Here is a 27,655-nt window from a genome sequence, read left to right as displayed (position 1 = left end):
TCAGTGTTTTTGTGCAGGTTTTAAGGTGAATTTAGTGAAAGAAGTGAAGAAGGAGAGAGATGGAATCAGAAAAGTCAACCAGAAACCAGAAAAGTCAACCAGAAAAGTCAACCAGTCAACCAAAAAGTCAACCAGTCAACCAGAAAAGTCAACTAGTCAACCAAAAAGTCAACTAGTCAACCAGAATACGAAAAAAAGTCAACCAGACGAGTTTTGGGCCAGTTTTATGCGATTTTATGATCTGTTTGGGCCTGGACCCGTTTTCTATTATTTTTATGTCCTATTTAAAGACCTAGATGTCTTAGGGTTGGTATCTTTGGCAGAAACAAAGCAAACACTCTCTCTTCCACCCCTTTGAAGGAGGATCTTGGATGCTCAGGCTACCTCTTCACCTTTCTAGGGTTTTATCTTTCATTCTTTCATTATTGTTCATCTAGGTTCACCATGAATATGGTGAACTAAACCTTGTATGTTTGTTGGGGAATCAATGTAATCTTTTGAAGCTCTCATATATGGAATTTGTGCTTGCATCTTAATCTAACATTTATGCTTTCCTTCATCATTAGTTAGAGTTTTTCCTCTTTGCCTAATGCTTGCTTTGTTTAACTCATTCAATGCGTGATTATTGATTTTGTCGATACGGGAACGTACGGGGAAGTCTAGATCCGGGGAATTACTCCCAATATTATATTGGTTGTCGTTAAGCTCCTGTGCTAAGAGAACTAATTATTAGGAATGCTAGGAATCGTATGAACTCGTAATTAGGGATAGGCCTTCTTGACAAGGTAATTTAGAGAGTGGCATTAACAATGATGATTTGAATGTTGAATTCCTAAAATATATGAGTGGATAAGATGAAATTGACCCCCAACAACATATTCATATATATATTTCATTGAAAGTGCTTGTCTTTTGCTTTTGCCATTGATCAAAATCTCATGCATACATGTTTATTTTCTGTTTTGCATATTAAACTTCAAATATTTCGTTCTTAAGTCTTAGCTAATCAACGAACCACACAACTAAACTAGGCCGTGAGTCCTTTGGGAGAACGATACTTGGTCTTACCGAGTTTATTACTTGAAACAATTCGGTCATACTTGTCGATTGTTCAACAAGTTTGTGACATCATATTTTGGTGATTATAAATTTGTCCATCAAGTTTTTGGCGCCGTTGCCGGGGACTCGTGGTTTAACTGGTTAATTTGTGTGATTATTGATTATCTTTGACTTTAATTTTGAATTTCTGTTTTTATTTTCTGTTTTTATTTTTTCGGTTTTTATTTGATTTGGTTTTATTTTATTTGATTTTATTTGATTTTATTTTATTTGATTTGATTTGATTTGATTTGATTTTATTTTATTTTATTTTATCTTATTTGATTTTATTTTATTTGATTAGATTAGATTTTATTTGATTTGATTAGATTAGATTAGATTTTATTTTATTTTATTTTATTTGATTAGATTAGATTTTATTTTATTTTATTTTATATTATTTTATCTTATCCTCTGAATCTTTTATCTTCTGAATCTATATCTTCTCCTATATCTTTTTGTGCTAACAAATCTTTTCTAGGGTTTTGTTTTCTTGTGCATGCAGGAAGCAATTAGAACAAGGAGCAAGAAAACAACAGAACCTCTGCTTGAAGGTCTAGACGAGAGTAGACGGAGGAGAAGAATCCGAACATCTAGAGAACTTTTCCCTTCTCCAGAAACTCTCTTACAATCATCACCACAAGGTTTTGTTCATAGCACAGAAAATATGGAGAACAACAATGTTAGAAGAACTCTTGCTGACTACACCAATATAGTTGGACCTCAGCACTTTAACAATATAGCTAGACCTAGAGTCAATGCAGCTAATATGGAGGTCAAACCAGCACTGATTCAACTGGTGAAAAGCAACCAATTTAATGGGTTATCTCATGAAAGCCCATATGAGCACCTCACTACCTTCAATGAGATTTGCAACACAGTCAAAATTAATGGGGTGCCAGACGAAGCTATCAAACTTAGCTTGTTTCCTTTCTCATTGGGAGGCAATGCTAAGCTTTGGTTGAATTCTTTCCTAGAAGAAAGTTTCACAGAGTGGGAAGCAGTGGTCACAAAATTTTTAAACAAGTACTTCCCACAATCTAAGGTGACAAAAGGCAAGCAAGAGATTTCTTCATTTAAGCAGGGTATGGAAGAATCACTGGGGCATGCATGGGACAGATACAAAAGCTTGCTAAGAAAAACAGCCACGCATGGCTTTGAAGATCAGGAAGTAGTCTTAACTTTCCTTGGAGGGCTTGGTTCACAAACCAAGATGATGCTGGACGCCTCAGCAGGAGGCAATATTAAATGAAAACTCCAGAGGAAGCAACAGAGATTATAGAAAACATGGCTACTAGTGATAATGAGCTACACAATGAGAGAGGAGCTCCTATGCAAAAAGGAGTCCTTCAATTACAGACACATGATGCCCTGCTAGCTCAAAACAAAATTCTAACTCAACAGTTGGAGACTCTGACTAAAACTCTTGCACAATTACCCAAAGAGTTGAAAACTGTTGCACATGTACAAACCCAGTTGTGCGAATTGTGTGGAGGCTACCATATCAATGGTCAATGTGCCTTTCCAGTTGAAGCCGTAGAGGATGTAAACTACATGACCAATCAGTATCGTCAAGGGAGCTACAATCAGGGGTGGAAACCACACCCAAGTATTGGTCAAGGGCAAACTGGGCAAGCTGGTCAATATAATAAGCAGCAGCAACCCACCTTATGGCAACAATTATCTATGCTTAATGAAAGGTCCATGAGGATGGAGGAAACTCTCAACAATTTCATACAGAAAACTGAGTCTACCCAAAAGAGCACTGAAGCTGCTATCAAAAATTTAGAGATTCAGATGGGAAAGATCACCAAACAGGTGGAAGAAAGGCCAAATAGAAATTTTGGGGCTAATACTGAGGTTAACCCCAGAGAAGAATGCAAGGTGGTAGAGAGTGTTGATGATGAGAAAGTTGAGTTAGATACAGAAGAGAGAAGAGAAATAGAGAGCAAAAGCACTTTTCCTTTTCCAATCCATCAAGGGAAACAACTAGACTTCACAGAATTATTCAAAATGGTGGATAATGATGCACCTTGGGAACAGATTCTACAACAGATTACGGTTTACACTAAATCTAATGAAGAAATCTCTACAAAGAAAAGACGTAGAGATGATGAGGCAAAGGAGTATATAACTGTTAAAAAAGAGTCATTCCCTCCTAAAGCAGCAGATCCAGGCAGTTTTTCTATCCCTTGTACCATAGGGAAGAAAAAGGTGAAGAAAGCTCTTCTTGATTTAGGTTCAAGTGTTAACTTGATACCTTACTCTTTACTGGAGCAAATCGGCAATGTTAATGTGAAACCTGTAAAGGTTAATATAGTAATGGCCGATGGATCTTCAAAGGAGCCATGTGGGATTGCAGAGGACCTTATAGTTTGTGTTGGCAAACTTCAGTTCTTGGCAGACTTTGTGGTGATAAAGATGGAGACAGAGAAGATACCTATCATACTTGGAAGACCGTTTATGAAAACGGCCAGAGCTATCATTGATGTAAATGAAGGTATAGTGGTGCTCCAGGACAGGGAGGAGAGAGTGGTTATAGATGTCTTTAAAGATGAGACGCAAACACAGGAGGAAGAAGCTAGTTATAAAGCTGCATTTCAAGATGCACCCATGACTAGCCGTAAAGATGAAAATCTCAAGGTTGCAGGTAACCATTGATTGTTGTTTCAGGTACACAAGGAAGAAAAGATTGGAAGAGGAGGAGAAATTCCTGGTGACTGGGAGAAAAGAAGACTCCAACTTGGCACACCTGTAAGAATCAAGAACAAGTTGTGGGTTGTGAAGGGCTTTAAAGAGAAGGAGATGATAGAGATAGAATCTCCACGTCTTAGAAGAATCAAAACAGTTCACAGGAAACAGCTGAGGAGTTGGTGGGATGACAACATCAACTATAAAGAAGGAACTTGAGCTTACTGGGTCAAGCTAGTGACGTTAAAAGAGCGCTTGCTGGGAGGCAACCTAGTGATTTAAAAACTTTTGATTTTGATTTTGGTTTTGTAACTTTTAATTTGTGGACATTATTTTGCAAATATTTTGTTGGAGATAGCATCTACTGAAGGATGCTAGGTGGTAAAGTATCTACTGAAGGATACTAAGTTTGTAACACCTACTGATGGGTGTTGGTAAGAAAATTTTGCACCTACTGATGGGTGTTGGTGGATTTTGGGTCAGGCTCGTGACGTTAAACAAGCGCTACCTGGGAGGCAACCCAGTTGATTGAATGTTTCTGTTTGTTTCATTTTAGTTGCATAATAGGGTTTGCATAAGTATTCTAAACATTGAATTGTAGGGAACCAGTGAGGGGCATGTTTAGGAGGCACTTAGGTTAAGAAAAGAAGGAGAAGAGCACTTCACGAAAGTGCCGCTGAGCGGTAAAACAACCGCTGAGCGGTACTATCGCAGATTGGCTTTGGTTGCCCCTTAGCGGGACCCGAGCCCATTAGGGTATTTTTATACCCTAAGCTGCGTTTTGGTTTCTCTTTTCAGACTCTTCTCTGCACACACACACTCCTACATACCTTTTCAATGGTTCTCTACAACTTTTCCCTCATCCCTTTTTAGAAAATCTCCCTTCCACTCACTTGCTCACTAGTTTTCCATCTAAGTTTGGGGTTGGGAGAAAGCATCATTGAAGGGGCTGATTTCTTCATTGTGGTTTACTAATGCTTAACAATGTATCTTTTGGTTTTGTGAATTATGTTTGATGCAGGGATGGCCTCCTCATCGGGCAAAAAGAATCAAGACTAGAAGATCCAAGAAGAGGAAGATATAGAGGACAACTCAGATTGATGAGGAGCTGAGATAGCATTTACGGATGAATGCTATCATATGCTTATGTTTTTGTTGGTTTAAGTTTTCTAAACTTATTTATTTTTTGTTTTAGATTAGGGTTTGATGTACTATATTGGAAACATGGTTTGTTATGATGGTTTGCTATTAACTGTGATTGTGTGATAAGTAATGCTTGATGATGATTAGTGATTGATTGATGTTGAGATAGATGTGCACATAAAATGCTTATACAAGTGATTCACAAGCTTTGTGAACAAATGCAGGATATCATGATTGTGATTGTGAAATTAAGCAGGATGTGTATGTCAAATGTGAATGAGCTTATATGTGAGGTTTTGAGCTCCAGAGTTTTTGGTATGATTGAATGCTATTACTTTGAAAGCATGAATGACTTTGCCCAGGTTTTCTATGATTGAATCAATTGCTTGTTTTGCATCATGTGATCAAGGCCGTTTGTTGGAACCCTTTTTATTGTCCAAATTCATACAGTTGGCCCACTAAAAGAGAACACTTTGTGTTCTATCCTTTGAACCCTTAGCCTTGAACATACACTGAAACCCTTGATTGAAAATTTTTACCTTGAGTTAAGTAGAAGATCTTGTGTGGTATTGTTAAATGTTCAAGTTTGGGGTTGTTGGGAAAACATGAAAAAGGAAAAGCATTGAGCTAAGAGCTAAAAAGTAAGAATATGCAAAGAAAAAAAAAAGAAAAGAAAAAGAAGCAAAGCTCAATGCAGATGCAAAGGCAAGTTGGGAAGAATAAGAAAAATTGTGTTGTTATGATTCTCTTAACTCAAGGATTTTGTGATCCAGAAAAACCAATTTTCTTGTTAGCCCAACCATATTATAAGCCATTGAAAAGTCCTTGTGATGATGCATGCGTGTGAATGTTTTTTATTGTGGTAAAATGAAAGGCAAAGTTGATTCATGTAACATTGTGATAGTGGACTGAATGAGTGAAACACTTTACCTCTTATACACTTGTGTGTTGAGTGAAACACTTTACCTAGTGAGGAAATATTCCATAAGCACGTGAACATCCATGCTTAATTGATTGATTATTCATGAAAAATAGCATTTGTTGGAATTTAAATGACTTTGTGAACACTAAAGCATGTGCACATCTTGATTGAACTCTTGGTCATAAGTTTGAGTGAAGTTGTTACTTATCTTGAAAAAGAGGATTTTTGAATGAGTGAACCATCATATCAATTGGTTGAAGATTAAGTTACATCTTGTTTGCTTGAGGACAAGCAAAGTTCTAAGTTTGGGGTTGTGATAACAGTTGAAAAACTGTTATTTTCATGCTTAAAATTGACACAAAAAGCAACCTTTACACTTAGAAACTAGCTTGAAATCATGCTTTTATCCATATTTTCAGAAATAAGAGAGCTGGACAGGTTTATGCTTGATTTCAGTGTTTTTGTGTAGGTTTTAAGGTGAATTTAGTGAAAGAAGTGAAGAAGGAGAGAGATGGAATCAGAAAAGTCAACCAGAAACCAGAAAAGTCAACCCAAAAAGTCAACCAGTCAACCAGAAAAGTCAACCGGTCAACCAAAAAGTCAACTAGTCAACCAGAATACGAAAAAAAGTCAACCAGACGAGTTTTGGGCCAGTTTTATGCGATTTTATGATCTGTTTGGGCCTGGACCCGTTTTCTATTATTTTTATGTCTTATTTAAAGACCTAGATGTCTTAGGGTTGGTATCTTTGGCAGAAACAAAGCAAACACTCTCTCTTCCACCCCTTTGAAGGAGGATCTTGGATGCTCAGGCTACCTCTTCACCTTTCTAGGGTTTTATCTTTCATTCTTTCATTATTGTTCATCTAGGTTCACCATGAATATGGTGAACTAAACCTTGTATGTTTGTTGGGGAATCAATGTAATCTTTTGAAGCTCTCATATATGGAATTTGTGCTTGCATCTTAATCTAAGATTTATGCTTTCCTTCATCATTAGTTAGGGTTTTTCCTCTTTGCCTAATGCTTGCTTTGTTTAACTCATTCAATGCATGATTATTGATTTTGTCGTTAAGCTCCTGTGCTAAGAGAACTAATTATTAGGAATGCTAGGAATCGTATGAACTCATAATTAGGGATAGGCCTTCTTGACAAGGTAATTTAGAGAGTGGCATTAACAATGATGATTTGAATGTTGAATTCCTAAAATATGAGTGGATAAGATGAAATTGACCCCCAACAACATATTCATATATATATTTCATTGAAAGTGCTTGTCTTTTGCTTTTGCCATTGATCAAAATCTCATGCATACATGTTTATTTTCTGTTTTGCATATTAAACTTCAAATATTTCGTTCTTAAGTCTTAGCTAATCAACGAACCACACAACTAAACTAGGCCGTGAGTCCTTTGGGAGAACGATACTTGGTCTTACCGAGTTTATTACTTGAAACGATTCGGTCATACTTGTCGATTGTTCAACAAGTTTGTGACATCATATTTTGGTGATTATAAATTTGTCCATCAACCCACAAGGTGATCATTGCAAAGAAAAATTTTCAAACGGAAAGGATAACAAAAGAAGGGTAAGCTAGTGAAATTTAATCAATCATACAAATAAAACAAATACATAAACATATAAACATTAACCACTCAAAGTTATGAAAATCATCAACAACACAAACATGCAATGACCGAACGCTTGACTTTGACCATCCAGATTGTATAAAATGTCGAGTTCTAAGGATTTGTGCACTGGTGTGATGAAGTAACTGGAAACTCCATCATCCATCACACCCGGTTAGTCCTACAAATGCCCTCTTGCCATACAGGCACTTCGGACTCAGACCTCCTGCTATTCTCACCACATGACTCATCCCACTCTACTTGAGCATGGATGATCATTAGAATGTCAAGATAAATCCCAGCAAAACTCCGGTCATTTATACAATAAGACACAACAACAGTCACCACCATGTAACCTCTCCTTGAAGATAATGGTATTACCTCTATCAATCATACTTTAATATCAACACTATTTCTCATACATAATACGTTTAAACAACTAAAATAAACACTCAGAGTACAGCATAATCACAATATTTTTAAAACCGAACGCTTCCTAGTAAGGTCAATCGAACGGTAAAACCACCACTACCCATGAACAATTCCAAAACGCTAAAGATCAACTTAGCCTATGATCAAGATCGAACGGAAAACACTCATAACATGCAAACATGACCGAACAGTCATTAGTAGGTAAGTCCCTAAAAGGCCGAACACAGGTAAGACCGAACGTCAAGACAAGACCGAACCCTATTGATAAACCGAATACTACGAAGACGAACGTTATGACAAGACCGAATACTACTAAAACTAAACGTTAATACAACACTAAGCACTACTCAGACCGAACACTAATACATAGAACAACTAATAACGAACACTACTACCTAGTACAACAAAGAACGATCGCTAACACCTAGTACGACTAAGAACTAACGCTAATACCAAACTTAATATTTTCAAGGCCAAAAACGAATACTATTAAAATCGATCGTCAGTACTAAACCGAGCACCACTAAAACAGAATACTACTACAAAACTGAATACCGCTAAGACCGATTACTTGACTTGACCGAGCGTTCAACAATGAGCGCTCACTTTTTGCATAATTCTGCAGAACTTCTGTAGAATGGAATACACCCTAGAATTTCCCAAAATTAAATATTTTTCCCAACCCATAATTCACTCCAAGATTTGTATCATCTACAACTCAACAATCACAACCATTAACATATAAAACAAACAATGTCGATCACCCAAACATTCAATTTCACCCACATGCAAAACCATCAAACAACTTTTTCATACATCCCCAACCAAACAATTAAATTAACTAGCTTCTCTTACCTTCGGAAATTTGAACAACTTAACCCCAAAATTCCCAACTTGATGCTTTCACCGAAAGAAACTCTATGAACACCTATAGATCACCATTTGGTGAGAAAAGACCAAACATAGAATCAACCATTTCGATCAGTCTAATTCAAAGTTGGAAGGTTTCTTTGATGATCATTCAGGTGGCATGCTCTTCGAGTCGGTGCTTGATTATTTGACCTAGTGCATGATTGACCAGTTTATTTTGTGGTCAACTAAGCTCGCTGGTTTTCTCTCTTAGATGGTAGTTGATTCTTCTATCTCAATCACACATCATGTGAGTGGTTTGATAATTCGTCTGAGTTCGTGTTTTGCAATCGGTTTGAGGGTTGACCATCCGAGTTATAGTTGATCGTCTAACTTGTGGTTGACCAAACAATCATACGATACAAGAAGTATCTTTTTTTTATCAAAGTAGAGTTCATGTTAATACATTTTTTTTCTTAAATTGATGTTAGCATAAATAACAATATTCTTGTTGATAATAAAAATTAAGTTTAATAATAAGTTTCAACACATATATACTGATGTACTCAATGAGAGACACTAGTAAAAAACAAAGATATTATCGCGCCCGTTATGCCTCGGTTCACTAGAAACCGAACCATAGAATTGTGCGGTGACATTTTTGCAATTTTCGCGACAATATAGGCCTCAGTTGCTCTCGAACTGAAGCAATATAGAGTATATGGCCTCAGTTGGCTGTAGAACAGAGGCCAAAAACCCCTACAAGAACCTGACATTCCAGTTAGCAGTCTGATCAAATCCCTGTGCAAGCCCTTTGGCTTCAGTTGTCTACAAAACCAAGGCAAAAAAACCCTACAAGAACCTGACATTCAACATTTGTAGTCTGATCTCATAAAGGTGGCAGTCAGACTGTCAGGGATTAGGCCTCAATTCTTAGGGGAACCGAAGCCATAGACCCTGATTTGAACAAATTTAAATATTTAGATTTGGTCTCGGTTTGGCGGTGAACCGAGGCAAAAAAGGGGAAAATTTTTCAAAATTTCCATTTCAGATTAATTTTGAATTTTGTTTACGAGTATAGGCCTCAGTTGTTTGAACAACCGATGCCATATCCCCTTTATTGCCTCGATTTTAATAGGAACCGACGTAATAACCTTTCATAGGTTAAAAAAAGAAATCACTAAAGGAACAATGTCGTCTTCTTCGTCTAGAGACAGCAGCATTCTCTCTCATTCACGTACACAAAGCCATTATCGTTTTCTTCCATTTTCACCCATTTTTCACCGTTTAAGTTTGGTTTTGCTTGTTGTCGTGGCCATCGTCAAGATTTAGGAAGCTTTTTAACCGACCAAAATTGTTCCGAACGTCTTTTTGATTTGGTTTTTTCGATTCTACTCCTCCTTAGAGGTATATTTTCGATGTTTTTTTTTTTTGCGTTTTGATGTTTGATTTTGTTTCTAAAACTAATATTTTTTTTCTATATTTGTGTAGCTTTGAATTTTGCCCAGTTGAATTTCCTATTGTTTTGATCGCAGGTTTTCCTTTGTTATTGGCTTTCCACACTATCAGGTTCTTATATTAATGTTTAAATTTTACTTATTAATAGGATCATATAATTTTGTATAATTGTATGATTGAATATGTGATTGGATGATCATATAATATGTGTATAATTTTGTTCGATTGAAAAATTTGTATGATATTAATGTTTAAAGTTTACTTTTTAATAGGATTATATGATTATGTTAAATATGTGATTATTTCAATGCTTATTAATTGTATGATTGTATAATTGAATTGAATTAACCTTAATTTGTCGTTAAATGATCAATACAATTTTTTTTGTATTGTAATTTTGTAGATTATTTTAGAATATTTACGTATCGATCCTGTGGATCGATATTGGATTAATTTACCAAGCATAGTCCTGAGTACGAGAGAGGGGTAGAAGAATTTATACAATTTGCACAATGTAATAAGGGTAGAAGTGATGATGAAGTGAAGTTTAGATGTCCTTATGTGAAATGTTTGAATGATAGAAAGTTGAACACAACCCAAATTATGGAAGATCTTATCTGTGATGGTTTCCTACGATGCTATACAACATGGATATGACACGACGAAGAAATACACTTTTCGACTGTCTCCTAAACTGAAATTGTTATTGATTCCACCATGGAAGAAAATCGATCAGATGAAGACAAATTAGTGGACATGATTCGCGATGTTGGCGCAAAATTTTTTGCCAAAGCTCATGTGTATGAGACGATGTCGGCTGATGCGGAAACTCCTTTGTATGTCAGTTCAACTAAGTTCACAAGATTGTCAGTGATGTTAAGACTCGAGAATTTTAAGGTGATCAATGGATGGACTGATAAGAATTTCACAGAATTGTTGACGTTGTTGAATGAAATGCTACCAAATGAAAATACACTACCCACTCGTAATTATGCTGGGAAGAAAATTCTTTGTTCGATGGGTATGGAATATAAAAGGATACATGCTTGTCCCAATGACTGCACTTTATTTAGGAAAAAGTATAATTTTTGAAAAAATGTCCAAAATGTGGGTTATCACGATACAAGTCAAAAAACAATATTGAAGATAATGGTTAGATAGAAAAAAACGGATCTCCTTTGAAGGTAGTTTAGTACCTTCCAGTTGTGCTTAAACTTAAGCATTTGTTTGCGAATCCAAAAGATGTTAAAAACCTTAGATAGCATGCAGATGAGAGAAAAATTGATGAGTTGATTTGTCATCCAGCTGATTCAAAGCAATGGAAAAATATTCATAAACAATTCCCCTAATTTGGTCAAGAATGTAGAAATCTTAGGCTTGGTTTTGCCATTGATGGAATGAACCCATTTAGTTATTTAAGTACCAATCACAGGTTCTGACTAGTTATTTTGATAATTTACAACTTATCTCATGCAATGAAGAGGAAGTACATGATGTTGTCTATGATGATATATGGTCCAAAGCAGCCTTGAAATGACATACATGTTTATCTAAGCCCACTAGTTAAAGACTTGAAGTTTTTGTGGGTTGATGGGGTTGAAATATTTGATGCCTTCGCTTCTGAAACTTTTGTGATGCATGCAATGTTATTTTTCACCATTAATGACTTCCCAGGTTGTGGTAATTTGTCAGGATACAGTGTCAAGAGTCATAAAGCATGTCCTATATGTGAAGAAAACACTATAACTCAACAATTGAAACACAGAAGGAAGACGATATATCTGCATCATCGGAGATTTTTAAAATGTAATCATCCATATCGAAGGTTAAAACAAGCATTCAATGGATATCAAGAGAGGAACGAAGCACCAAATCCACTTACTGGCCTTCAAGTTCTTGAAAAGGTTAATAAAATACATCATGTATTTGGGAAAACTTCCAAGAAGTCATCTGTAACAACCCCTTGGAAGAAGAAATCAATATTCTTTGATCTTCCATACTGATCAATGTTAGATGTTAGACATTGCATAAATGTGATGCATGTAGAGAAGAATGTGTGTGATAGCTTGATTGGTACACTACTCAACATTCAGGAAAAGATAAAAGATGGAGTGAATGTTCGTTTGTATTTGGTTGACATGAAGATTCGAGAAGAGTTGGCACCTAGGGAGATTGGTAAAGGTACTTATTTGCCCCCTACATGTTACACAATATCCAGACAAAAGAAGATAAGTTTTTGCCTTTGTTTAAAGAGTATCAAGGTACCACAAGGATACTCTTCAAATATGAAGAGTTTAGTGTTGATGCAAGACTTAAAGCTTGTTGGCATGAAGTCTCACGATTGTCACGTCTTAATGCAACAATTGTTATCAGTGGTTATTCGTGAAATTTTGCCCAAAAATGTTAGGCAGACCATAAACAGGTTGTGTTCCTTTTTCTCGTCAATTTGTAGTAAAGTCATTGATCCTACAAAGTTAGATGAACTTCAAGGCGAGATTGTTATCATCTTATGTCAACTAGAGATGTTTTTCCCTCCATTTTTTTTTGACATCATGGTGCATTTATTTGTTCATTTGGTTAGAGAAATCATGTTTTGCGGACCGGTATACTTAAGATGGATGTATTCTATTGAGCATTATTTGAAGATTTTGAAAGGGTATGTTAAAAATCCATATCGTCCCGAAGGTTCAATGATTGAAAGGTATATTAATGAAGAAAGTATCGAGTTTTGTTCAGATTACATGACTTCAACAAATCCAATAGGAGTTCCTCACTGATCGAGGCCATGCCCGATTCAAATTTAATGCTCAATTAAGTGTAGTATAATACTAAGAAGTGACTCCTAGGTCGTCTCTCAAGGACCAAATGTGGTTCAAGAATTAGGTCAAACACTTGGTGGGGGGTTTTGTGGTATGAAATGAACTAAATTAAAACTGGAATGCAACACATAATTAAAACAGTTGGTCACTAGCTCAATTACATGCTTCCAATCATAGATTAATAACAATTACACACTACTCTAATCCAAATCCAACACAAATTACCCAACTCAACGAAGGCTAATCCGGTCTTCAAAATTGCAAACTAAGCGAATGCAATGCACAAATTCAATCAATTCTGCACCATACAGCCCAATCAACTAAGCGAAGATTAAACACCAATTAGGAAACTAAGCGTATACCCAATCGCAAGCATCAAACAGATTGAATATTGAGCCAAATTAGAGTAGCAGCATGACAATTAAAGTGCAAAAATCTCATGAATAAACTACTCTAACATCTAATCCAACATGAATTAACCAACTAAGCGATGACCAATCATGCTATCATAATTGCGAACTAAGCGAACACAACACACCTATTCCATCCATTATGTTCCATACTGATTTATCAATTAAGCGAAGATTCAATCACCAATTGGGCAACTAAGCGTATACCCATTGCAAGAACACAACCATATTTAATAGAATGTCAAGCCAGAGCAGCAGAAACACAAGTACAGTCTAGAAATCTCATGGAAACGATGCAATTTTGCTAATGACTAACCAAGCACACTTAAGCTAACATTAAAATGAAATTAACACAACCAATAAGAATTGAAAACATTTAAGTGAATGTGAAAAACATAGAAGTCGAACGGTTCCTAACTAAAGTTGAACGATCCTAAGAGTGAAGAGTGTTAGGAACCGAACGGTACAAAATAGTGAGGCCGAATGGTATTACACTAAAAATAGAAACGAATGCATAGATAAGAAAGTCGAATGGTATTATACAAACAAAATGGAAACGAATGCATACAGAAGAAAGCCAAATGGTATTAAAGCAACAAAATGGAAACGAGTACAAACAATAAAGTCGAACGGTATTAAAGCAAGAAAATGGAAATGAGTTAAAACACAAGAAATTTGAATGGTACTAACAGTGAAGGCTGTTAGAAGCCGAACGGTATTAGAAATCAGAAGAACAAACAAGGACAAGTCGAACAGTCTCTAACAATGAAGCATGTTAGAGATCGAACGATATTATTAGTAAAACCGAACGGTATTACAGTAAATGCAGCAACAGGAAAACATGCAGAATTAAAATGCGAACAAAATCAAACTCATTGAACTAGAACACAAGCACAATAGCAAACATAACAATTCAGAAACGAAAATGGATTGAGAACATTAAACTGAAACGTAAATGGAGGTGCTGGAACGAAAATGGAATGCGAAAATGGAGAAAGAAACTGAACTAGAATCTTAAATAGAAGCAAGAAACTAAATTGAAATTCATTAAAAGAAAATAGAAAATGAAAGCAAACCTAAAACTCCTGAAAGGGGAAGGAGAAGAAAAAAAAATGCCCAATGCCTTAAAACCTAGAAGAAGAACGTGAATGAAGGGAGAAGAAGAATTTCCTAAATCTGATTTGGGGTTTTATAAACCCAAATTATGAAAAAGCCCTTCTTACATGGGCTTCTACAAAATATGACCTAAAATTGAGCCCAAAGTCATAAAGTTTGACCCGATTACATTATAAACGAATTCAAAATGAAATTAAACTATAAAATTGATGTGGCCACCCTCTTGAAGTCCCAAAATATGTTTCCAAAATTGTCCTGTAAATAATAATTGGAATAATTAAGCCCAAATAATTCAAATTAATTAAAATAAGAATTAATAGTCTAATTAGGCCCAAATATTGAAAATGAGACAATAATTGAGAATTAAGCACAATTCACTAACACAATTCTGTGCGAAAAACTAAGTGAATAGTATAAAGTAGTGATTCATCACCCGCACATCGTGCTTTAATAAATGTTTTAGAAGTAAAAGCATCTGAGGTTTGAATGTGGTGACGAAAGATCACAAAGAAATGTTGCAAGAACATCTTTATATATTGAACAACACAGATGAGGTGATCCCTTTTTTGCAAGCACACAAAGTCATTGTGAAGAATAAAAATCCAAGACAATCAGAGAAATGGCAGTTGATGAGCATAATACAACATTTATGTTTTGGTTCAAATCTAAAGTTGACAAAGAGCCACATTCTTCTGAGACTTTATTGTGGCTTGAAAATGGTTTAAAGTTTGATGTCGTATGTTGTACAGGTTATGAAATCAATAATTGCACATTCTATACGAAGACTTTGGATGATAAAAGCATAGTACAAAATAGTGGAGTCAGTTTAGAAGCTAAGTCGCTCCGATTTTCCACATCAAAAGATCAAAATCCTCTACTTGGATCAATGAGATATTATGGTATAATAGAAGAAATATGGGAGATTGATTACACTAAGTTTTATGTTCCATTGTTCAAATGTAAGTGGTTTGACAATAAGAGTGGTGTGAAAATAGATGAATCAAGTATGACACTAGTTGATTTTTGAAAGGTGAGCTATCGAGACAAACCAGTTATCATGATACATCAAGCATCTCGTGTTTTTTATGTCAAGGAAATAGTGGTGATAGGACACATGTGGATGTTAATGTTATCAATGGAGTGGCATCTGGCCCAAATGCAGATGTCTTCAGATCATACCTTGGAGTATTGGTGCGTGATAGGTTAATATTCTTACTCCATCTTTTGACCATGTGTTTGAGGTTAATCGAAACATTATATGGAATGATCTACTAGTAAGTTAATAAATATAATTTGATTTACAATTTTTTAATATTAATAATTTTGTACTGATATAACTTTATTATGTTTATTGCAGATAACATTTGACATTCCAAATGTCGCAACACTTATAAATAAATGTTTATCATCTATTGCTGAAAATTTTCGAAATTTTAAGACTAAGTTGACCTCGAGATATGTATTTGGAGATAAAAAATGAGTCTCCGTCTGCAAAATATAAGACCATTGATGAGGAGACTTGGCGCCTCTTTGTAGATAGTCAGACATTAGAGGCATGACAGGTTAGTATAGTTGATATTATTTAATTCCTCATTAATAAATTTATATCAAATGAATTAATTCATTATATGTGACAGGAAACAAGAACCAAAGCACAAGGAATAAGTGCTAAAAATAAAAAAAAAACCCACCTATTATCTCGTGGTGGGTATAGGAAGCTTGAGGAAAAAATCCTTAAGCAAAAGGTAGAAGGTAGACCCTCATCTCAAGGTAGTAGGCCTTGGCCTCCTTCTCCACCTTCTCAGCATGAGAAGTGGAAGTTTGCTCGTTTAATATCATCGGCACTCTTCTGAGACTACACGAGAAATATATGAAAGAATTGTAAGTTATCACTATTCCTAAAATAATAATAGTTTCATTATACATACTACATTGAACTTTTTAAAGAATAATGGCGTTTTGTTATGTTATAGGACTCCTTGGTTGAGCAGAGCTCCCAAGGTCAATTCACTCTAGAGGGTCGCCAGGATATTCTTACCACTGCAATTGGACGACCTGAGCACCCTGGACGAGTGCGTGTTGTTGGTACTAGAGTAAGGATTAGAGATTATTTTGGGAGTTCTTCGCGTCAGACTTCATATGCATACAACGAAGAACATGCACAAAGGTTGAAACAAGAGATCTCAAAAAAGTTCAGGGCGGAGCTTAGGGATGAGCTTAGGGCAGAATTGTATGATGAAGTCACTACAGAAGTGATTGACAAAGTTATGCACCGGTTCCAACAATAGTTTGAGAGTTATGGGATGTGCCCGCAGCCATCTCCTATTCAGAAACATATTGTGCCTCTCACAAGTAAAATTAATAAAAAAAATTGTTGAATAATTTATTATTTGTATAATCTAAAATTTACTCTGGCACAAAGAAACGGGAAAGCAAGTTGTTTAGCACCAGCCGCTAGTCCATGTCTGCTATATGTTTTAGATTGTACTGGGACGATGTTGGTAGCTCGTGGAACAGTGTTTCAGGCAGCGACTATTGTTCATGGTATGGAGCTATCAGAGGATGAGGTCAAGGTCTCAATAGACGACATTATATCATACCAGATGCCTTAGTTCCTCTGTCCATAGATGAGATTTTCACTATGGCACAAGCATTCTAGTCTTTTATCGCTTGACCTAAACACTTGGTTGGTTCTGTTTCTGACCCCCCCGGTATGGACTCCTAATTTACATTTCTTAATTTTAAAGTTTACATGTTATTAATGTCGAAACTTATCCTATTTTTCCATGTAATAATAGACGCATGGATAGAAGAAGATTCCTTTATCTGAGGACGATCCTCTTGGTGCAATGCAGCAACTTTGTGACATCATTGGAAATGAGCCTATGAAGGTTGAATAAGATCCTAATGTATTTGGGAGAGGCTCTCAGGTCCCAATATACCTGCATAGTAAAGATGTCAAGGAGCTTGCGTCAGGAAGAGAAAAGTTGAATATTACATTAATTCAGCTATGGATGATGTAAGTTTATGAGCAATTATTTATATAAAATTGATTTATATATCAAGTATACTTATATCAAATATAATTTTTGATTTTAGGTATATATTTGGTGTCAATAACAACATGGGGTACAATGATGTCTATGGGTTCATTGATCCCCAATCCACTCACGAAGCAAATAAATTTGATGACATCCAAACATACCTCACCAATAGATTTGGAAGTGAGAAGGAGATATTCTTTATCCCTTATATATCTGGGTAAGTGAAGTTTGTTAACTTTAAAGTATCATATGTGATTTTAATATATAACAATTAAATTATTATCAATTTCAAGAGTCATTGGCAACTACTTATTGTTTCCATACTGGAGAGCTATGCTCTATGGTTTTGCTCATTGCCAAGTGTACCAAATCGTATCAAGTAATATAAAATGGTAAGACCAAGTATCGTTCTTATAGTTGTTTTATTTTCATGATTTTCACTAACTTTTTACAACTGTGATGATATATTGTAGTGTCACAGACAAAGTGGGTCATATGAGTGCGGATACTACGTAATGTATTGGATGATACACATTATTCGTGCTCATATTAGAAGTGGCTGGAAAACAGTAAAATTTAAATTTAATGAATTTTGAATTTACCCATCATTTGGAATTCATATACACTAATTAATATCATGTGTCTTGTGCATAGATTCAAGACTCCTACTCCACTTCCTAAGAAGCCACTTATATTCCTAAGGAAGGCACATGCAAAACATTTAATTAGATTATACAATAGTTCATAGTTATTAGGATTTAAAATACATTAGCACATTTTGATTTATAGTTATTAGACTTTGTACATTATCCTTTAAACATTATGTGTTCTAAATAGTGATTTTGTGTTGATTTTGTGTTATATATATTGTGTTTTATATGCAGGTGTGTTTTTGTGATAGTGGATATCACATAAACAAACAACTATTAAAAAAAATTCCAGGAGAATAGGCCTCGGTTGTGGCCAAAACCAAGGTAGAAAGCTTGTTTATGGCCTTGGTTCAACCACAACTGGTGCCATAGGCCCACGTTATTATCACGGTTGAACCAAGGTAATAACCCCCCCCCCTCCCTTTTTTTTTTCTTCCTTACTGCATCGGGTGCGGCATAACTGAAGCAGTATCCTTTGGGATATTACCTCAGTTAGAACCGAGGCCAAAAATTCCCCACCTTCTTACTTTCCCTGTATAGGCTTCGGTTCAAAACCGAAGCATATTGTCAAAAATAACCGTTGTCGTTTTCCTTTGTTGCATTAGTGAGAGTGGTGAACAAAATTATAACAACCAATAATGGATTAACCGTTTTTCCTACTTGTAATGTCTCTCATAACATATGTATTGTTCCACAATTTATCATACTTGTTGTTGAATATAGTGAAAATTATGCATGAGATTAATCTCCCCTTGTGTTGAATATACACATAGGGTCATTTATTTATAATAAAAGAAATATGGGCTAAGCCCAAAATACAAATAAGAAATAATAACAAACTAACTAAAGATAAAAGATAAATATTAAAAGAATATTTTCCTCAATTGATCTCATTCACTGACTTGGAATAAATATAATAATCTTTGAAACTAATTAGGTAACAAATAATATAAGACATATATCTAGAAAACTAATTATAGACTAAATATATGCTTACCTAAAATACAATCACAAAATATATTTACATATATCTTAACACACTCCCGCAGTCAAAGCAAGAGGATGAAGAACACTGAGACTGTCCCTAAAATCATCGAACAACACATGCGAAAGTCCCTTAATAAACATGTTCGTGATCTAATATCGTGAAGGCACATGAAGAACTCGAACCTGACCACGTGCAACCTTTTCCTGTACAAAATGTATGTCCATCTCAGTATGTTTGATACGTTGATGTTGCACCGGGTTGCACTAGGTTGCTCGACAAATAGATAACACTAATATTGTCACAATACACAATAGTAGCCTTGGTAACTGAACAATGCAATTCCAACAGGACTTAGAGACCACATTAGCAACACCCTTATACTCATCATCTACACTAGACCGAGAAAGTGTAGATTGACACTTGGAGGACAATGACACCAAGTTGTCACCCAAAAACACATAGTAACCCGAGGACGAGGTGATGGAGACCGAGTAGCTGAAGTGGCTAAGCCATATTCATCATCATATTTCTTGTTTCGCTTAAAAATGCCCATTTGGTTTCTTGGGACCATACGAGCGGTTGGATGGGAATATAAGGGAAGGTATTGTTTGGTCCACTAGTATGTAGATAGGAGAAGAGGATAGGCTAAGGGAAGGAGAGGCAAGTGCGTTTGAAAGGAAGTGTGGGTTGGCAGTGTCTAGGCTCATGGTATATGGGCTAGTAGTGAGGTGGGTTTGAAGGGAAAGTCTCTCAGTGTGCTTCCTCCATCACCCCTCTAGCTTCCTTCTAGGGATGGTAAGCCTTCTGAGTTAGAGCCACGGCAAAATAACACCTCACCCACTCAAAACCTCCATTAACCTTATCTTCCACTACTACTCTACTTCCAGTCTTTCAAGCTCACAATGTCATGGCTTCTTTCATTCTAGATCAAGTCATCATTAATGCTTGCGGGAATAAGGATGTTATTAGCTCAATTTACAATTTTGTTAGGTTTTGGAAAAAATCTAGTGATCCCTAAGTGTGAAACAAGATATCTTGTGGGGACTTATATCTACGAATGAAATATGACCCATTAGTTATCTAAAACCGTAGGTCCTAATGCAGGTTCGCTTGTTGAGTGATAAAGAGATTGACGCTTAATAAGAAAACCTAGGATTTATCACCTAAGAGATTAGGGTTTGAGTGCTTTAGAGGGTTGACATTGGTATTTGATATGGATGAGATGATTTCGTGTGTTTAAGAGAGTAAAGCGAGTGAAATATATCCCTAGCATTGTCATTCCATACCATTTCTATCCTTTTTCCACTCTTAAGTGCATCCAATTACCAAAGTTCATCCTTCTTTGTAAATCTTTATTTACTTGCATATAGTTGTAAATTCATGAACTATTTGTTAGTTTAGACGAGTTACTAATTGTACACTTAACCAGTATTACACAACTCTCTTAGGAAAACAATATATGGTCTACCATGGTTTTATTACTTGAATAATTTGGTACGCTTGCCGAAATCCTTTAACATACAGAAACTCATTCAACTTTTGTTTCGTGGATACTATAGGTACATCTTTGATCCAAGACGAAATAAAGAAACAAAATTGTGCTTTCTTAAATATGACTTTCTTTAGACCTTGTATTTTGGACCAAGGACTTACCCATCTAGGGAGATTAGTAAACGTATGCAGTTTTGAAGATTTCACAACATCCAACTCAAAGGTCCAAAAAATCCATGCTTATAGTCAAATGAAATCTCTTTGAGTCTACTTTCCAACAAAAAACAATCAACTCATTTGAACTTTTGTGGAGGAAGTTATGACTCAAACTGTCAGCAAAGGTCAAAGTTGTCAAGATGTTATCAATTAGGCTATAGTTTTGGGTGTTAGAGCACTTTTGCACCAAATTTGGGCAAGCTTTGAGCCTTAGGAGCGTCTTTTGGCCTTAGAAGGAAGAAAATAAATCTCCCTTGGATGTTCTTCAAAGTGGGAGGCTTCCATGCATCCCCTTGGACAGTCTTCAAAGTGGGAGGCTTCCATGCATGCCCCTTGGACAGTTTATTCACTCCCTTTGGACAAAGAAAGCTTCTAAGACCTTAAATAGTTCAAATAACCTTTTTTCAAGTGCATGTACTATTTTCTTTTCTAGAGAGTTCTCCTCCTCATATAAAAGGAGAGCTCCTCTCATTCTAAATCATCTTGGAATTGAGTATAGTGAAACTTTGCCAAATTAGTGTCTCACTTTCTCTAAGATCAAGTAGTTTGTCTTTTTCTAAGACTCTTCCTAGTTATCTCTTGCAAGGTTGGATGAACCTCCTTCAAGAATATCGCCAAGCCACTCTTCATCAACATTTCCTTGATTAATTCAAGTCTTCTCTAGTACTCCTCATCAAGCTTCTCGAAGAGGGTGTCATCATGGCTCGTCTCGACCTTCGACTAAAACCAACTCATCTCGACCATTGACATGAATGGACTTTCCATGGGCCACCCGTCTTGACTCCTCGACCTTCGACTCAGGCTAATCGATCTCAACCTTTGGTTCGAGAGTGTTCATCTCAATTTTTCATCTGAAACAACTGATCTCGATCTTTGATCTAAATCGACCTATCTTAACTTTCAGTCTAATTCAATATATAATCTAAACAAATATTATTTTTAAAAATTAATTAAAATCTTATAATAAGTTTTAATCTACCTTAATCTTAATCTTAATCTTAATTTTAATCTTTATAATAGATTCAAATCTACCTTAATCTTAATCTTATTTTTAATCTTAATCCACTTAAGAAAGAACTTTATTCATATATTCATATATGAATTAGAACTTATCCATAGGCATCGGATGAAGTTGAGAGTTATCTTCCTTACATCCATAAACCTCACATCACAAAGCCAAATCTTTGTCCTCTCGGTTCTTATATACGGAAACCTATCACTCTTTCCAGATTTGAAATATTGTCAACGTGTTCGCCATAAGTCAATAGAAGAAAACGTATGTAATGACGTTGTTTGTCCTACATTCATTGATATTCAAATAAACGTATTTATTCATTTATGTATTTGATACTTCACGTTTTCAATTTTTGAAGACGATTGGAAGTTTTTGAAATTGGTTTGAAAATGTGAAAATAGTTAATTAAAGTTTTGAGATTTCGGAATTGAAATTAAGATAACCAAATTTAAAATGGTTAAAATGATAACTTCTTCTAAAGCACCTGTCGTTCAACGACGGAAATATGAGAAACAAGGATTTAGAGAAAAAAAAAAGAACGAACATAAAAAAATGCAATAATAAAAAAATGCCAAATATTTGTTTTTAATTTTTCATGTAGATGGTGAAAAAAATAATAAAAATCAATATAATTAAGACATAATCATCATATATAAATATTTTACTAATCTAAATATAATCAATTACATCTTTGAATATAATTTATTATATTTAAATAAATATAATAAAATATTAAATTTAAAATTATAATATAATAAATAATTAAAATAGGCAATATTATAAAGTAAATAAAATAATTTGGGTTTTAATATTTTATAAGATATTTCTGTAAAAAATTAATTAAAATAAATTAAATAATTAATTAAATTGAAAATATTAAAAGAATAGACAAAATAAAACTCATTAATTTAAATTCAAATAATTTATTTTAATGTACTGTTATTGTGAAATATACTTTTTTAGTCATTACAATTTTGGAATAATTTTAGATTTTAATTTAAATTTGATTTTAACTTTAATAATATTTTTTATTATTTTAATATAAATCATCTTAAAAAATAATTTTTTAAATTATTTTTAAAATATATTAATATACAACTAAATTCCTCTTTTTTACGAAGAGGATGAATTTCTATTTTTTATCGAACAATCATAAAAAAAAGTCAAAAACTCTAATGTTGAAGATCTAAAATCGAAAGTAGTTGTGTTTGTTAACAACAACCGAATATACGTAGTTAATCAATACAATAATTAACTTTTAATTTAGTTAGGAAATTTAAAAATAGACATGATTAAACACAATATAATTTGATTGAGAATGTTTTTTAGTTAAATTTATTCTGAATAATTTAGAAATGTTTTGTATTTGATTGAGAATCTACTTTGGTTGATTATATGATCGCCCAAGTTAATTAAGAATGTAATTTAATTAATTTGAAACCAGAACAATAATAAATTGAACAATGATATGTGGATAACTGATGATGAATCTATCTTGGAAAAGTAGTGGAATTAGCCTATATTTGTTTCAAAGTTTATCATTTGTTTTTCACTTAAACTTATGATATTCTTCAACATCAAATTCATTAGGATATATTTTCATTATTATTTTTAAGCATTACATAACATTCACTAACATTTTCAGAGTCTTCATAAGAGTCAAATATTGAAAAACAATTATGTATTCGTTAAGAAACGACTTAGGGTTACTTTAACCCTATATACTTTCTTAACTACTAACTTGGAAATATTGAAGTTTTCTTAAAAAGTAGTATTAATTTGATAGCTTCAACGATAGGGTATCACGTATGTGTCGTCCTTCCTTCATGCGATAGTACATATTGCTTTCGTCTATGTAAATTCCTCCCTCGCCTTCGAAGTTAGTATTGATGTTGGCTGCTTGAAGAGGTGTATTAATGAAATCAAACTCCATGTGTGATGATGGAAATTTAGCAGGACCAACACTTCCATCAAAACCTTCTTCTGCAAAGCTAAAACCTCAGCTTCGAGTTCTTCAATTAGCATTTCTTATTTCTCTAAACCACGTAACTTCTTTACGTCTACTAGTATGTGTTCCATTTTGGTCGGTTAAATAATCTCCACTTGTACCCGATGTTGTTTTAACAATGGCATTAGAAAGTTCTTATGTTGAAACACCAACATCATAAGCCACCAGAAAATTACAAAAATTTTCATTGTACAAAACCATTCATTTGAATACAACATTTGATGAAATAGACTATAAAGGGTAAAGGGTACATCAAAAATGGTGAAGGAGAATGGAAAAGGGGTAACGGAAAAAGAGAAATAGGAAAGAAGAAATAGAAAATGTGAAGAGTAAAGGGAATACCTTGTCACCTGAGTTTTTCATTACTTCACCGAAGTCTCGAATTACCTTGCCAAAGAAGATAACCGGGAGATAGAAAGGAGAAAAACCACACATACGGAAGAGAGAGGACGTAGAATGGAGAGTGGAGAGAGAATGAACATCATTTTCACCATTAAAATGGTAAGGGTATTTTGAAAATTAAAATTGAATAATTCTACACACATATACTATAACATCCCAAATTCTCACACTTGAAAATTCATAATTTATGTATTGTATCATTACATTTAAGGTAACATCCCATGATCTCTCACTTGATAATTCATAGTTGATATATATCTATATGTTTTAAACTCATATGTGAACTACAAATTCATAAGTATAGATCGAATTCTTCTACTTTATTCTTTTATCTCTTTCTTCATTGGCGTTGAGTCAGACGACATTCCTTCATCTACTCCCGTATAACGAATTATACGATCATCGCACATACCCAAACACAAACACAAACAAGTAGGGTGAGCTAACATGCAACCAATCATTTATAAAACATGCATATTTACTTTGATGCACTCAACAAACCTCATATAATAATTATGTCAGACACACTCATACCATCATACAACAATCGCATCATAGATACTCATCCATTACTTTGATACACTCAATAGACACTCCTTCCACAATATCCAATAGAAACTCATTCCACAATACCCAATAGACACTTATCCCGACGATATATTGATGAGCGATCAACGGGAGGTTCCGCACTTGTGATGCCTTCTTAGTCCTCAACACTATGTCCAAAACCGGCACATAGACCAGGACCTCCTGCCCCTCTCACCACATAATTCATCCTTCTCTACTTGAGACTGGATGATTATTAGAGTATCAGGATAACCTCCAACTTCATGACCCTCAACATCAACATATACACACATACCATGGCATTACAAAATCTCTCCGCGAGACTTATACCATGTTCACATTCCTCAACTCATATTATACCCATTACGAAATCTCCCCATAATTCTTATATCATGTTCAGATGCATAAATTTAAATCCAATCATCACAGAAATCATACAAAATGAATATATCACAAAATAAATTAACAATACTAAAATATCACCATAAATGGTCACCGGAGAAGAATCAAATGTTTGACGAATCAAACTCACCATAAACGTCAGTACATATGACTAGTCACAAGTTACTGGATTGGACCAGGGCTGCTCTATGATCAGGGATGTACCAACTCCGGTTTTTAAGATTCCTCTATCCTACCATCACAATTAAAATTCATAATTCCATATCTACCACAATAACATGAATCCATCAGACATTTTCATTCCAATGAGATATATTGCATAATAATTTAACAGTACTCAATCTGTACAACAAGATTTAAGTTAAAAACATATCGAGTAGACTTCCAGGAAAGAGAGGTGTGTCACAATGGACAACTTATGTACCAAGTCTTTCCTTAGCCAAAGTGTTCCTCAACTAGTTTTTAACAAATTTCTTATTTACAGATTCAAAACAACAACATATAATATTAACACCGAAATTCAATATAGATAGATATACAGTAAGCATTAACAGTATTCACACAAAATTTCAAGACATGAATAATAATAAAACAATACTAAATCATAATATAAAAGCTTAAAAAGGTTAGCTCCCCTACCTCTATTCCAGACTTCTCTTGCTCCGAATTTGTTTTCCCCGAAAACCCTCTAGAGGCTCTACTCTTCTTGCAACTAAAAATTTCTTCCTAACTCTTTCTTCTCTATTTCTCAAGTTTTCTCACTTGATTCCTCTCTTTGTGCAAAATAGTCTCCCCCTCATGGTTATTTATAGTCCAAAAATTTTACTATTCATCAATTTTTTTTAATATTATTTATTATTTTAATATTATTTTATTATATTAATTTCTTAATCACCACTTACATAATGGATTCATAATGGATTCCTCAATAATGCCTTCAAATCTGAATGTTTTCTCCATTATCAATATTTTAAATTTTATTTTACTTTTTCATTTTTTTTTTTTACAAAAAGGTAGAAAAGAGTTTGAACCCATCACCAAAATTTTCTACCAATTAAGTTACCAAAATTTCTTATTTAACTTTCCACATTTTATATTATAAATTTATTATATTTTTCATTCACAAAGAAATATATTTTTACTAGTAACAAAATTGTAAATATTTTTCATGGGTCTTATATATACCAAATCAACTTTTACGAAAATAAAATTATTTCTAACGGCTCAATAAATTTTGACGCGGCACCGTGGTCAAAATGTTGATATAAATACGTTATTAACCTATGGGGTCCTTCAATAGAAGAAAAAGTATGTAAAGACGTTATTTATCAAACTTTCTCCAACGATCTAGCTCTTACATATTCAGTATATTCAAATAAAAGTATTTTACTCACACTCATTTAACAATACTCTTCTCTTTTTCTTTTACATTTTTATCATACTAAATTAAAGATGTCAAGTGCCCAAATATATTTATTTATTTATTTATTTATATATTTAATACTTTACGTTTTCAATTTTTGAAGACGATTGGAAGTTTTTGAAACTGGTTTGAAAATGTGAAAATGTGAAAATAGTTCATTAAAGTTTGAGATTTCACAATTGGAATTAAGATAACCAAATTTAAAATGGTTAAAATGATAACATATTAAGCCCCTGTCCTTTTCGACCGAAATATGAGAAACGCGGATTTAGAGAAAAAAATAAACGAAAATAAAAAAATCGAAATATTTCTTTTTTTAATTTTCATGTAGATGGTGAACAAAATAATAAAAATCAATATAATTAAGACATAATCATTATATATAAATAATTTACTAATCTAAATATAATCAATTACATCTTTGAATACAATTTATTATATTTAAATAAATATGATAAAATATTAACTTTAAAATTATAATATAATAAATAATTAAAATAAATAATATTATAAAGTAAATAAAATAATTTGGGTTTTAATATTTTATAAGATATTTCTGTAAAAAATTAATTAAAATAAATTAAATAATTAATTAAATTGAAAATATTAAAAGAATAGACAAAATAAAACTAATTAATTTAAATTCAAATAATTTATTTTAATGTATTTTTATTGTGAAATATACTTTTTTAGTCATCAGAATTTTGGAATAATTGTACATTCTAATTTAAATTTGATTTTAACTTTAATAGTACTTTTTATTATTTTAATTTAAATCATCTTAAAAAATGATATTTTAAATTATTTTTAAAATATATTAATATACAACTAAATTCCTCTTTTTTATGAAGAGGTGAATTTGTTTATCGAAAGGATCATAAAAAA

The 27,655-nt window shown here is 33.8% G+C and overlaps 1 pseudogene; it reads right to left on the bottom strand.

Annotated features, from left to right (window-relative positions):
* The window catches only part of LOC148190948 (uncharacterized), a 61,209-nt pseudogene that overhangs the window by 20,475 nt on the left and 13,079 nt on the right, over window positions 1-27,655 (bottom strand).

The sequence above is a fragment of the Vigna umbellata genome, chromosome 11 (assembly GCF_029865625.1).
Source record: "Vigna umbellata cultivar VRB3 chromosome 11, Vumbellata_1.0, whole genome shotgun sequence".
NCBI lineage: Eukaryota > Viridiplantae > Streptophyta > Magnoliopsida > Fabales > Fabaceae > Vigna > Vigna umbellata.
This window is presented reverse-complemented; position numbering and strand designations above follow the sequence as displayed.